This window comes from Leptopilina boulardi, unplaced genomic scaffold (genome assembly GCF_019393585.1).
Source record: "Leptopilina boulardi isolate dan_hultmark-lab unplaced genomic scaffold, ZJU_Lbou_2.1 LbouV2_126, whole genome shotgun sequence".
Taxonomy (NCBI): Eukaryota; Metazoa; Arthropoda; class Insecta; order Hymenoptera; family Figitidae; genus Leptopilina; species Leptopilina boulardi.
In genome coordinates this window covers 962,971-977,346 of record NW_026137670.1, presented here as the reverse complement: position 1 = coordinate 977,346, position 14,376 = coordinate 962,971, and the positions used below count along the sequence as shown (strand labels likewise).

The following is a 14,376-nucleotide window of genomic DNA, read 5'->3' as shown; positions in this document are numbered from 1 at the left end:
ACACTTAATAGTCAAAGCGACAAATTCCCCAATTAAAATTTTCATTAAAAAATATTAATTGTTAATAAAAATCACATTTTCAATTTCGTTTTCGTCTTAAAATTTGATTAATCCATATTTATCAATTCTAATTTGTCACGACAAAATCGAAACCTACTTGAATACACTTAATAGTCAAAGCGACAAATTCCCCAATTAAAATTTTCATTAAAAAATATTAATTGTTAATAAAAATCACATTTTCAATTTCGTTTTCGACTTAAAATTTTTTTAATTCGTATTTATCAATTTTAATTTGTCACGACAAAATCGAAACCTACTTGAATACACTTAATAGTCAAAGCGACAAATTCCCCAATTAAAATTTTCATTAAAAAATATTAATTGTTATTAAAAATCACATTTTCAATTTCGTTTTCGACTTAAAATTTGTTTAATCAATATTTATCAATTCTAATTTGTCACGACAAAATCGAAACCTACTTGAATACACTTAATAGTCAAAGCGACAAATTCCCCAAGTAAAATTTTCATTAAGAAAAATTAATTGTTATTAAAAATCACATTTTCAATTTCGTTTTCGACTTAAAATTTTTTTAATTCGTATTTATCAATTTTAATTTGTCACGACAAAATCGAAACCTACTTGAATACACTTAATAGTCAAAGCGACAAATTCCCCAATTAAAATTTTCATTAAAAAATATTAATTGTTAATAAAAATCACATTTTCAATTTCGTTTTCGTCTTAAAATTTGATTAATCCATATTTATCAATTCTAATTTGTCACGACAAAATCGAAACCTACTTGAATACACTTAAAAGTCAAAGCGACAAATTCCCCAAGTAAAATTTTCATTAAGAAAAATTAATTGTTAATAAAAATCACATTTTCAATTTCGTTTTCGTCTTAAAATTTGATTAATCCATATTTATCAATTTTAATTTGTCACGACAAAATCGAAACATAATTGAATACACTTAAAAGTCAAAGCGACAAATTCCCCAAGTAAAATTTTCATTATAAAAGATTAATTGTTAATAAAAATCACATTTTCAATTTCGTTTTCGACTTAAAATTTGTTTAATCAATATTTATCAATTCTAATTTGTCACGACAAAATCGAAACCTACTTGAATACACTTAATAGTCAAAGCGACAAATTCCCCAAGTAAAATTTTCATTAAGAAAAATTAATTGTTATTAAAAATCACATTTTCAATTTCGTTTTCGACTTAAAATTTTTTTAATTCGTATTTATCAATTTTAATTTGTCACGACAAAATCGAAACCTACTTGAATACACTTAATAGTCAAAGCGACAAATTCCCCAATTAAAATTTTCATTAAAAAATATTAATTGTTATTAAAAATCACATTTTCAATTTCGTTTTCGACTTAAAATTTTTTTAATTCGTATTTATCAATTTTAATTTGTCACGACAAAATCGAAAACTACTTGAATACACTTAATAGTCAAAGCGACAAATTCCCCAAGTAAAATTTTCATTAAGAAAAATTAATTGTTATTAAAAATCACATTTTCAATTTCGTTTTCGTCTTAAAATTTGATTAATCCATATTTATCAATTCTAATTTGTCACGACAAAATCGAAACCTACTTGAATACACTTAATAGTCAAAGCGACAAATTCCCCAATTAAAATTTTCATTAAAAAATATTAATTGTTATTAAAAATCACATTTTCAATTTCGTTTTCGACTTAAAAATTTTTTAATCACTATTTATCAATTTTAATTTGTCACGACAAAATCGAAAACTACTTGAATACACTTAAAAGTCAAAGCGACAAATTCCCCAATTAAAATTTTCATTAAAAAATATTAATTGTTATTATTAATCACATTTTCAATTTCGTTTTCGACTTAAAATTTTTTTAATCAATATTTATCAATTTTAATTTGTCACGACAAAATCGAAACCTACTTGAATACACTTAAAAGTCTAAGCGACAAATTCCCGAAGTAAAATTTTCATTAAAAAAAAATAACAATTAATATTTTTTAATGAAAATTTTACTTGGGGAATTTGTCGCTTAGACTTTTAACCCAGACAGCACATAACATTGCGGCAATGTTGCGGCAATATTGGTGGGCAAGTTTCGCAATATTGCCTTGTAACATTACAGCAATGTTGCCACAACATTAAAATGTCCCACCTTGCTCAATATTGCACAGTAAGCTTGCCACAAGGTTATGTCAAGGTTGCACCACAAGCTTGCAGCAATGTTGCACGGTAACATTGCCACAAGATTGCTCGGCAAGTTTGCATCGTAAGATTGGTGTAAGGTCGAATAGTAAGCTAGCTGCAAACTTGATGCTACAGAAAATTCTCGCCGTAGGCCATTAAAATAATTTTTTCTTCCATTAAAAAATAACTAGATTTAAATGTTTTAATTCCATTTTTTATCCTATCTTTAATTTTTTTTAATTGAACAATTAAGTAAAATAAAATTTAAATTATGGATATTTCCTTTTTTGAAGTGACGTTCAAATATTATATAGCCAAAAAACTGACAATAAATGTAAGAAAAGTGCCTTCGGCGAGAATTTTCTGTAGCATTAAGTTTGCAGCTAGCTTACTATTCGACCTTACATGAATCTTACAGCAAGCTTACGATGCAAACTTGCCGAGCAATCTTGCGGCAATGTAACCGTGCAACATTGCAGCAAGCTTGTGGTGCAACTTTGACATAAATTGTGGCAAGCATACTGTGCAATATTGAGCAGGGTGGGACATTTTAATGTTGTGGCAACATTGCTGTAATGTTACACGGCAATATTGCGAAACATGCCCAGCAATATTGCCAAAACATTGCCGCAATGTTATGTGCTGTCTGGGAAGTGTATTCAATTAGGTTTCGATTTTGTCGTGACAAATTAAAACTGATCAATAATGATTAAACATATTTTGAGTCGAAAACGAAATTGAAAATGTGATTCTTAATAACAATTAATATTTTTTAATGAAAATTTTAATTGGGGAATTTGTCGCTTTGAATATTAAGTGTATTCAAGTAGGTTTCGATTTTGTCGTGACAAATTGAAATTGATAATTATTGATTAAATATATTTTGAGTCGAAATCGAAATTGAAAATGTGATTTTTAATAACAATTAATATTTTTTAATGAAAATTTTAATTGGGGAATTTGTCGCTTTGACTATTAAGTGTATTCAAGTAGGTTTCGATTTTGTCGTGACAAATTAGAATTGATAAATATTGATTAAACAAATTTTAAGTCGAAAACGAAATTGAAAATGTGATTTTTATTAACAATTAATCTTTTATAATGAAAATTTTACTTGGGGAATTTGTCGCTTTGACTTTTAAGTGTATTCAATTATGTTTCGATTTTGTCGTGACAAATTAAACCTGATCAATAATGATTAAACATATTTTGAGTCGAAAACAAAATTGAAAATGTGATTTTTATTAACAATTAATATTTTTTAATGAAAATTTTAATTGGGGAATTTGTCGCTTTGACTATTAAGTGTATTCAAGTAGGTTTCGATTTTGTCGTGACAAATTAAAATTGATAAATACGAATTAAAAAAATTTTAAGTCGAAAACGAAATTGAAATTGTGATTTTTAATAACAATTAATTTTTCTTAATGAAAATTTTAATTGGGGAATTTGTCGCTTTGACTATTAAGTGTATTCAAGTAGGTTTCGATTTTGTCGTGACAAATTAGAATTGATAAATATGGATTAATCAAATTTTAAGACGAAAACGAAATTGAAAATGTGATTTTTATTAACAATTAATATTTTTTAATGAAAATTTTAATTGGGGAATTTGTCGCTTTGACTTTTAAGTGTATTCAAGTAGGTTTCGATTTTGTCGTGACAAATTAGAATTGATAAATATGGATTAATCAAATTTTAAGATGAAAACGAAATTGAAAATGTGATTTTTATTAACAATTAATATTTTTTAATGAAAATTTTAATTGGGGAATTTGTCGCTTTGACTATTAAGTGTATTCAAGTAGGTTTCGATTTTGTCGTGACAAATTAAAATTGATAAATACGAATTAAAAAAATTTTAAGTCGAAAACGAAATTGAAATTGTGATTTTTAATAACAATTAATTTTTCTTAATGAAAATTTTAATTGGGGAATTTGTCGCTTTGACTATTAAGTGTATTCAAGTAGGTTTCGATTTTGTCGTGACAAATTAGAATTGATAAATATTGATTAATCAAATTTTAAGACGAAAACGAAATTGAAAATGTGATTTTTAATAACAATTAATTTTTCTTAATGAAAATTTTACTTGGGGAATTTGTCGCTTTGACTTTTAAGTGTATTCAAGTAGGTTTCGATTTTGTCGTGACAAATTAGAATTGATAAATACGAATTAAAAAAATTTTAAGTCGAAAACGAAATTGAAATTGTGATTTTTAATAACAATTAATTTTTCTTAATGAAAATTTTAATTGGGGAATTTGTCGCTTTGACTATTAAGTGTATTCAATTATGTTTCGATTTTGTCGTGACAAATTAAACCTGCGATCAATAATGATTAAACATATTTTGAGTCGAAAACGAAATTGAAAATGTGATTTTTATTAACAATTAATATTTTTTAATGAAAATTTTAATTGGGGAATTTGTCGCTTTGACTATTAAGTGTATTCAAGTAGGTTTCGATTTTGTCGTGACAAATTAAAATTGATAAATATTGATTAAACAAATTTTAAGTCGAAAACGAAATTGAAAATGTGATTTTTATTAACAATTAATCTTTTATAATGAAAATTTTACTTGGGGAATTTGTCGCTTTGACTTTTAAGTGTATTCAATTATGTTTCGATTTTGTCGTGACAAATTAAACCTGATCAATAATGATTAAACATATTTTGAGTCGAAAACGAAATTGAAAATGTGATTTTTAATAACAATTAATATTTTTTAATGAAAATTTTAATTGGGGAATTTGTCGCTTTGACTATTAAGTGTATTCAAGTAGGTTTCGATTTTGTCGTGACAAATTAAAATTGATAAATAGTGATTAAAAAAATTTTAAGTCGGAAACGAAATTGAAAATGTGATTTTTAATATCAATTAACTTTTTTAATTCAAATTTTACTTGGGGAATTTGTCGCTTTGACTATTAAGATCATTTCATTTGGTTTCGATTTTGTCGTGACAAATTAAAATTGATAAATACTGTTTTAAAAAAGTTAACGTCAAAAATGAAGTAAAAAATTGATTTTTAATAACAATTAACATTTTTAATGAAAGTTTTGTAGTTAGTTATATGTAAGTGAAATGAGGTAATGAAATTAATTTTTTTTAAGAATATTTTTTTTTGCTTGAGTAGTTCTTCGTATGAGTAGTTGATTAATTTTTTTTTATAATTTATGATTACGTATTTTCTCTTGCATAGATTTTAAATTCTTATGAAATAATTTAATTTAGTTTAATGTAAAATTTAACAAATAAGTTTTTCTTTTTCTATATGAATTACATTTTTTTTACTGTACTTATGTGATTCATCTGCAGTTGTTTAATTTACATTCATTTACAGTTCGTATAAAAATTTTTTTCTTAATTTTATTTTTAAATTTAAAAAAATTTTTTTTTGAAATTAAAAAATTTTTTTTTTTAAATTTTTTTAATTAATTTTTTGGGTTTTTGGAAAATGAATTATTTGGTCTTGTTACGGCAAAAAAACGGCAAATTTCTGTCAAGAAGAATTTTGTGAATCTTTGTAAACAACGGAGTTAGAATGGGTGCTTCGCTAACTTTATGTAAACTTAGCAAAGCACCCTATTTTAAAAAAAATTGAAGAGCGACAAAATTTTTTTTTTCACAACTAATTAGCGACTAAAAAGCGGCAAATTTTGGTCTATATAAGACTTTTGGTTTTTGAAGTTGTTTCGCTAAGTTTATGTACGTAATTATTTCAGTATTTGAAACAAATGCCATTCAATTGAATTAAATAATAATTATTTAATACAAGTAAATATTTATTTGGTTCAAGTAAATTTTATTTAATAAAAGTAAATATTTATTTGGTTCAAGTAAATTTCATTTGCTACAAGTATAAATATTTATTTAGTTCAAAATAAATTTTATTTGTTACAAAGAAATATTTGTCAAATATAATCGATTATTTGAATAAAATAAATTTTTTCCTCAGTGTAGAATATATCTTTATGAAGTTCTCGCAGAAAAATGTCTCTTATAATGAACCTAAAATGAAAGGATATCATGAATATTTTTGAAAAATAAAAAAAAATACACTACTATATATAATGAAAAAATCGGATACGGTAGAGAGAAGATTAGACTTTTATATAGCACCAAGAGTAGTGAATTCCCTCAACCATAAGGCCTGGTCGTCGCTGAGTGCGTGTTTTTTTTCAGTCGTTAGACAGGTTTTAACGCCAGGAAGTCATCATATCGTCTGGTATTATTTCGCATATCCCGTAATCAAAAGCGCGCAAAACTGAACGCGGTATATAAACGTTTTTGGCAAAATTCAACTATAATAATAATTCATCTGACTATATATAAATGTCAATGAGAATATGTAATAAATGTTCCTCTCTCGTACACAAAATTGACACAAAACGCGTCATCGATAGAAAATTTACAATTTCGAGTAGGTACATTAATTACACAATCAACACACTAGTTTGAATACTAGACCAATAATAATATTTCCCTCTCTCTCTCTCAATACTGAATTTTGCAATAATTTACAATAATGACAGAATATCAATTAATATTAGTTTCCATTTTCTATTAGTTTCAAATACAAAGCAAGGATTTAAAAAAAGAAACAAATTTCAAAATCGAAATAAAATATAATTTTCTCGTAAAATTTAAATTTGATAATTGAAGTTAATTAAAAAAAAATAGATTAAAAAGTAAACTAATTAAAAGGCAGATCACCTGTTAATAAAAAATAAATTCTGAACAAAATAATAAAGTTTATTTTGAAAATAAAAATAGATAATTAAAAATTGTAACTGAAAATCAAGTACTAATTTATTTTTGCCATTATTAAATTCAGGATTCAGAATATTTTGTATATATATAAAAGTTTAAACTATATCTTTGAAAATATATTCATGAGAGACAAACTTATATCTTTATATACAATAGCGATCGTATAACCGGAGATCAATAAAAGTCCTATATCCTGCGATGCTTTTGAACGTAATATTATTTATTTGGTAACAATCCAACAGGCCGACGCACTTCGGTTAATTTTACATCGTCGTAAATTGACGTTATACTAGTGGAAGAAATGTGTTTTCATCGTATTTCAAAAGCGCAGTAAATGTAGAGTGCCAAAATGAAAAACACTATTTTATATAAATATAAAATAGAAAAGAAAAAGAAAGGATATTGAAAACTATATGAAATTAAACAATTTTTAAATAAACTATAATAATTTTTAGTTTATTTCCAAAAAACAAAAATGATTTCTCAAACTCTACCCAGGGAAGAATTTTTTAATATCTCAGAAAAAGTCTGGGATTTATATTATGATGAAAGAAGTGAGGTTTTTTTTTTTTTTAATTCCAAAGGGGTGTGCAGAAACAACGAAGAAGAAATGTTGTTCGCCAATGAAAATATTTCATTCAGCAGTTGTCTCTCGCATATTCACGTTCTCGTGCCAAGGATTGACCGAAGAGACGTCTAGCGTGTGTCTATAAGTCTATTCCGTGTCTATTAAAAGTCACAATATATGCATAGTTATATAGTTTTGTTATATAGATGCGCGTAAAGGCGTCACGACGCGGTTCGTCTTGCGCTGGTGGAAGCGTCGTCGTTGCTCGGTTAGCAACAGATTTAGATCAGGATCGGACTCACTGAGCCTCAAAAGAGGTGCACCTGAGGGCCCCACCCCCTCGAATCTTCATACACTCTGTACTCACTCTCCCTCTCTCTCACTCACTCACTCACTCTCTTTCTCTCTCTCTCTCTCTCTCCTTTGCTTTACTCTTCAACTCGTTTCCCCTACAACGAAAGAACGCATGTCGAGCTCAAATCGATAAACCTGCCACTAAGCTCTCAAAATATTTTCTCTCCTAATTATAAACTTTTCATTTATTTTCTTCATTATTCGAATTATACATCACGATGTTAATCAATAAATTTGCATTATTTATTTTTAATTACACTGTTAAGAAACGTCAATATTTGAGAAAATGGGATAAATAGTAACACTATGGGGTAAATAGGAGGATAGTATTTATACTAAAAACTATTTCCAGCCAGATTAAATTTTTATTTTACAAAGTAAAATTTTGTATCGAACCGAATTGAAATTTTTGTTCAATCAAATTAATATTAAAATTTTTAATTAAGAAAATTTTTATTTTGTAAAATTTGCATTAATATAATTTATAATTTTCAATTTAATTTTTATATTTAATTCAATTTTCATTTAATAGAATTTTCCCTCAATGTAAAAATTTAATTTAACTCTGAATTTTCAGTTAATAGAATTTCTATTTAATCGAATTCTCATTTTAATAGAACTTCCATTCTACCAAACAACCATATTTCGTCAAAAATAGTTGAAATCGTGAATTTTAAAACCAACCAATCAGAAATATAAAAAAAAATTGATTAGTTCATTTCTAAATTTGCACCAAAATGATTCTGATAAATTCGGTGAAATGAATATTCTATTTCAAACAAAAAAAAATTCATAGATACGTCAAAAAAAAAATTTATTTTGATGGCAAATATTTCCGATAAAAAAAAAATTTCACGTTAAATTTTATAACAAAAATTGTTTAATAGTTTTATATTTACACAAACGATATATTTAAGAAAATGTTTCACAATAATGCCATAAGTTTATCAAAAATTACTATTTATTGAAATACGAAAACATTATTTGTAAAACAATATTTGTTTAATATTCAAAAATAGTTATGTATTTAATTTATTATTTCTAGGTGAGAAATATTCAAGTAAAAAAAATATTTTTTAAATATCCATTAAAACTGTCTGCTTGGTATATAAATTCATCATTAATAAGTTAAAAGAAATTGTGATAAGACAATAATAAAGACTAAATTAAATTTCAAAAAAGTTGAAAATCGAGAAAATTAATTATTTGCGAAATACATTTTTTTTTCTCTCGTTAAACATATTTAATTGCTTTTATAAAAGTAAATTCATTTAAATCGAATATATATGAAAAACTTTGAACTTAATGACTGACTCGTTGGTAGACAGGTTTGTACGATCTCTTATGAATTCATAATTCTGAATAAAAGGTGCATTTCAAATTGCACATAAATATTAATTAACTTTGTGTGCATGTATGTATATGTATTTTATTTCATATACTAACTGTAACATAGATATTTTTAAAAAATATTGTAAAATGATAAAAAACGAAACTCTCTTTATAATCGAATATGCGAAAAGTAATAAAATTTTAATTTTTAAATTATTTAATAAAAACTCTCATATGGACAATATTGAATTTTACTTATAAAAGAAAAACCAGAGGCAATATAGAGTTAAAATAAAATTAAAAATTTAAATTACAAGTCTTTAAACATGTTTAAAACAAAAATTAAATTATAATTGAATATCATTAAAAAAAAAAGAAGAAAAAATTGGGAAAATTTATATTAAATAAAAATCATGATAGTAATTCGATTTTGCATGTAAGGAAAATATCTGCACAATGGCATGGTGCCCAATTTACTATTAATGGTATTTAATTACCCGCTTTGTGGAATGAAAATTGTCACCGAGTTGGCATTATACCTAGTTTCGTTTCCAATTATATCAAATGCTTTAATATATTTCATTTATATAAAAGCAGACAAATTTTCCAATATATTATCTCAAATTTAAAATGTGCCAGAGAAGAAATCTTCTTAATTAACATCTGAATACGTTTATTTATAATTTATCGACAAATATTTATTACTTTTTATTACTGCAATTGAATAATGAAATTTTAACAAATATTTTAGAATTTACTGAGTTTAATAAGAATAAGAGAATTTATGGTGCAATCATTTCTGATTATTGCAAATTTTTTAAATTTAAATTTTTAATTTTTAAGATTTTCTTAAAAATTTAGTTTTTTTAAATGAAATTCAATACACTTTAAATGCTTATACTGATAAATGGTTCAAATTTATGGTAATATCATATTTTCTAACGAAAAGTATATTCAATCTTGACACTTAAAACTAAGGAATTTTTTGCATAATGTAAAAATATTCATATAATCCAAACTCGATTTGAAGAATCTAAAATTAGTCAAAAGATTAATGAAGAACCGGAAAAAATATCGCAATAAAAGTACCAGTTATCGAACAGGTTTTCCTGTCTGATTGGAGTATTATCGCTACTTGCCAGACAATGTCAACGACATTCTAACCACGATAATTGCTTTTATTCTAATTTAACAGAATTCCTTCCTTTTTTTTAATGAGTGTCAATAATGAAACATTAATTAATCTATATGATATTGATTGTAAAAGGTACATACGTTAAGAGATTTATCCAGATCCGTTGCTTACATCCATTAGGTTGATAATAAAGATGGTTCTCTTGGAAAATCCAAAAAACGGAGAAAACTTTCACTCACGATAATTAAAAATAAATTTCCAACACATTTATAAATTCGTTTCAACACAAGTTTTTCCACCAAAATTGTTTTTTGCTTAAATTCACACTTTGGAGCATACTTTATCAGAGTTGAACTCCCAATAAAACTTCACTTTAATTCACAGTTTTAAAGGCAATTAAATAGCGACTTTGTATTATTTTAAACATTTTAGCACTTTTTTGATATTACTGACAGGTGGAAATTACATTTTATTAAAATAATAAAAATCGCGACGGTGAGAAAATGTAACCTCACTTTTTTTTTGCCTTCACTACGAAATATAACGCAAAATGAAGACGGACGGCGATCGTTTCGTGTGTTTCAATCCTGGGAATTTAGGGAAGACTCATCAAGACTTCGTTTTTGCCCCATCGACACTGATTTTTACCTGTGTGACCGCTGGTAGTACCTTAACAGAGGTAAAGTCCGAACAAAGGCGACGATGGTGAGGAGGTGGAATGTCATGATTTCCAGGATATTTCTGGCGCTAGTGTCGAACTTTTTTTTTCTCTTTTTTTTATTAAAGTTTCACAGAAACGTTTACGAATCGGCAATTGCTTTTTCTACCGTGGCCCGACACAATACTAAGAATCACAAACATATTATTCAAAGACACAGAAATTTAACTTGAGAAAATATAATAAGACTATGTAAATGGGAGCGCCGCCATCTTGAAAACACACCGGCGCGGGCTATGGTTATATTTCTTGTCTAGTCTTCTGTCACATTTTGTTCGTTCTGAACAACAGAACAACCAGCCGACCTATCCCAATTACAGTAAACGTCCTTGAGGTGACTAACATCATCTACGGGGAATAGAGAGGGGTGCACGTCACCCTAGTAGAAGTGGGGAGAAATCGACGGAGAGTTAGGTTAGGTGGGGGTGATCTCATCGCGACAACTTTCAAAAATTTTAATTTCAATTTTATCAATCTATAATCTTGAATTAGAAAATTTTTACAGGTCACTAATCGATTGAAATTCATTTTAGAAACGTTGATATCTTTCATTAACCATCAAATCACAAAATCATGTACACTATACACTTTTCACTTTTTTGAGCAAAATACTGAACTGAACTTAATAATTCTTAATATTTGTTAATTAAAAATGTTCCTACCTATCTTTTGACTAAATATTGTACTAAATAATGTTTAATAATACTCTTAAATTAGAAAATAATTGATTTTTCACACGCGGGGAACGTTAACTTTAATTTGGCGGTTAAGCACTGAAGTGAAGTTAGGCTAGAATCGATTAGTCACAATTTGCAATGCATCATGGGAAAACGATATCAAATGAAAATGGCGGGAGTTATTTGAAAATTTGAATTTTGCATTATAGAATAATAAATTAGTAATTAATTAATTATTACTACATAATTATAAATTATCGAATAATCTATTAATTATCTATTACATACTAATAAAATATTTATTAATTATTATAAAAAAAAATTGCTATAAATAATTAATCAAATTTTGTGAAAGTTATAATAAAATTCAAAATATAATTGGCTTATAAAAAAAAACAATTTATCAATTTTCCTGCATTGCGTATAGAAAAACTCTCGTGATTATTTATGAATTACTATATATACAATTATTTCTAGTGTATATAGTGAAAGTTTATGTTTCTTATATTATGTGTATTTCTCAATGTGGAATGTGAATCGTTTCATCCTTGCGTTTAAATTCTATATTTTCAGTTTTTCCTATAAATGACACAATTATTTGTTAATTGAAAAAAAAATTAATACCTTATCGAATATGCATTAATTATAATTTTTTATATAAAAAAAAAAACTAACGTGACATCATCAATGTACAGGTTTGAGAGTACATTGATCTATGACGTATATCCATTTTCTCGTGTGAAATATAGCATCATACGGAAATAATTGTGAGTCATACCTTTTTACTTCAAAATGCTTGAATGCATTTTTTTACACATTGTTTTATTGTTAATTATCATAATTAATATAAAATTTTATTATTATTATATTATTTTATATAATAATAATATTATTATAATTATAAATAATAATTATTTAATTACATTAATTATAAAAAATAATAATTACCGTATATTTTTCTATTTCTGAAAGAAATATCAAAGAAAAAAAAAATTTGTTCTAAATTTTAATTAAAAATTTTTTTAAAATTATAAACAAAATAATTTTTATTAATTGTGATTTTCATATGACATTTTTATTTTCTAAAAAAATGAATGTATTTTGACATTATAAAAACAAATTTAATTCAATTCTGAGTACTGGAGAAAATTTATGTCAAATTAACTATAATAATTTCCGTATTCATTCATTCATTCCGTCTGTCTACACTTGAAGTTAGTCGTATTTTGTTCCTTTTGTTTTTCTAAAATTTTGACAATTCTTGATTTCGTAATATTTTATGGTTAACGGGACGGATATTTTTATTCATCGTCATTAATTAAGTCATATGCTAAGTATCAGTTTAAAGTAAAAAAAAATACTGTTCATTGTGTGCTGCACCAGTATATTTCCTACTTGGTATTTATAGAAAAAAAAGTTTCAATTATAATATAATTTTTATTATTATTTATAAATTTATTATATTATATACTTATACATTTTTTTAAATATAATGATTATTACAGATAAATAGAACATTTTAACTTATAATTATTATTTATCTTTCATTATTTTTTCATTATTCATTATTATTTATTATATATTATTATTCATAAATTTATTATTATTAATTATTAAATTGTTATATTTTTTTATCTATAAACAATATAAAAATTAGTTTGCTTTTTTAAAAAATTTTCAATTTGATTTTAATTTTTAATTTAAGTTTAAAGTTTAAAACATTACAAATTTTTTTTAGGTTTTATTTTTTCAAAATTTTTAAATATTTTTTAATTGCTTAATACTTTTTAAAATATAATTAATAATTTTCAGTTAATTTAAATTTCTTATTGATTACATAATTTTTCAATATTTATTAATTATCAGTTAATTAAATTTTTTGAAAAAAAAACATAAATTTAAAATTTTCATTTGCAACGAAATATTTATAGAAAATACAAAAAAATATTTAGCATAACTAATTTTTTGTAATTTGAAAGATTATAAAAAATTCATCGAACATTGACTTTATCAAAAATATTTATTTCTAAAATTTTAATATTTATATTTTAAAATTTTTACTTAAATTTATTTATTTATATAACATCAAACTCATTTTTTTCTGTGTATAAATAAATGATAACGTGAAAATTAGAAATATACCTATTATTAATTTAATACTCCACTGATGCAGAATTATTATTATTATTATTATTATTATTATTATTATTATTATTATTATTATTATTATTATTATTATTATTATTATTATTATTTTAAAATAACCATTGCAATTAAAGTTGGACGCGCGCTTGCGCGCGTGTAATTTTGCTAGTAAATTATTAAAAGACAAAGGAATCAGGCATGTATTTTAATTGAAATTAGTTGTTTCATGATACTTTTGTTATGCAAATTGTCTCTTACAAAGAACGTCATACTTTTGAATAAAGAGATTTCATTGATAAAAATCTAAGATACATATCGAAGGTTATTGAAATTTTCAAAATTCAAGGAAAAATTTATTACATTTTCACAATTTTTTTTTTTTGATTAAAAATGTTGATTAACTAATTAAAATTAATTAATTAGAATTAATTAAAAATTACTTAATTTATTTGAA

The 14,376-nt window shown here is 24.6% G+C and overlaps 1 protein-coding gene across 2 annotated transcripts in view; it reads right to left on the bottom strand.

Moving 5' to 3' along the window:
- Positions 1-11,869, bottom strand: part of LOC127291196 (putative transcription factor capicua) — a 58,930-nt gene extending 47,061 nt beyond the window's left edge. For both annotated transcript variants that reach the window (XM_051320145.1, XM_051320146.1), the window contains exon 1: positions 10,523-11,869. The gene's annotated coding sequence lies outside the window, so the exon portion shown is untranslated. The remainder of the gene's footprint in view (positions 1-10,522) is intronic.
- Between the last annotated feature and the right edge of the window lie 2,507 nt (positions 11,870-14,376).